Below are 1,517 nucleotides of genomic sequence, written 5' to 3'. Positions count from 1 at the left end.
CTTTCCATCTTCTTTTTCACAAAAATCCTACTGGTTTTGAACCAGGGACCTTCTGAACACTAGGCTGATGTCTTACCCCCAGACCACCAGCACCGCTGAAATTTATTTTCTTGAATCTTCCTCTTAAGCTACGTCTTCGGTTATTATTCCAGAAAAATCATATTAACTAACTTTCTATTTCACAAAATTTCCGTTGGTCTCGAACCTTGTGAGTCCGCTTCACTACGCCGGTGTTTTACCAATACGCCATCAATGCCACGGAAATTTTTGACCTTAAATCTTCCTCTTATATTACATCTTTTGTTATACTTACAGAAAAATCTTATTAACTCCACTTGTATTTTATAAAACTTTCGCTGGTTTCGAACCTCGAAACTTCTATTCACTACGCCGGTGCCTTACCAATACGCCACCAATGCCACGGAAATTTTTGACTTTCAATCTTCCTTTTATGTTACATCTTTTGTTATAATTAGAGAAAAATCTTATTAATTCCATTTGTATTTTATAAAACTTTCGTTGGCTCCGAACCTCGGAACTCCGGCACATCAGGCCAGTGTCTTACCCATACACCACCAATGCTACGGAATTTTTTTTCTTTTAACCTTCCTCTTATGTTACATCTCGCTATATAATTCCAGAAAAAAAATCTCATTTCAAAAATCCTTGTGGTCTCGAACCACGGACCTTTCCGTTGTAACGCCGGTACCTTACCTCCAGACCACTAGAACATCTACAGTATAGCTTTCTGCTATCCTCCTCATATTCTACGACTTGGTTTATAGCAGCAGAAAGATCGTATTTATTCATTTACTTTTCAACTTCTATTGACAAAAGACACCGTGGTTTCGAACCCGGTACCTACCCTATACTACGCCAAAGTCTTACCCACGTACCCCCAGATCTAGGCAAATTTGTTACCTTCTCCTTCCTCATATAGTACGACTTGCTTCCTACATGCACAAATTTCTTAAATTTTCTTTCTCCCGAAAATAGTGATGCCTTCGAACCACGTATCTTCTAAACCATACGCCAGTGCCTTAACAAAGGACCGCCATGGTTATGACAACTATTCGCCTTCGTCTTCCACATATCCTACCGCTTCGTTTCTACCATTACAAAATTCCTCTTTACTACTTGCTTCGTTTCAAAGTCATTTTACGACTGACGGTTGGCCAGTCACTTTCCGAAGTGCCCTGATCGGGGCAGTAATGAGTATGGTCTTCGTGACCAAAGGACCCCGTTTTGTCCAGTCGGGCATTTCAACTCCGCTAGTGGAAGAGCGCGCACACGCTGCTAGTAAAAGCGCATGCACAGTCCTAAATATTTATTTCTATATGTAGTAATTACCAGACTAGGAGCTTCATAACTGTTACTCTTCTCCAAATACAATTAGAATGATCAAGTCAAGGAATATGAGGTGGGCAGGTCATGTAGCACGAATGGGGGAGACAAGGAATGCGTATAGGATATTGGTGGGAAAGCCAGAAGGAAAGAGACCACAGGGAAGACCAAGG

The sequence above is a fragment of the Cryptotermes secundus genome, unplaced genomic scaffold (genome assembly GCF_002891405.2).
Source record: "Cryptotermes secundus unplaced genomic scaffold, Csec_1.0 scaffold358, whole genome shotgun sequence".
In the NCBI taxonomy this organism is placed as follows: domain Eukaryota; kingdom Metazoa; phylum Arthropoda; class Insecta; order Blattodea; family Kalotermitidae; genus Cryptotermes; species Cryptotermes secundus.
The sequence above is the reverse complement of the archived record's forward strand: the minus strand, read 5'-3'. Positions refer to the sequence as shown.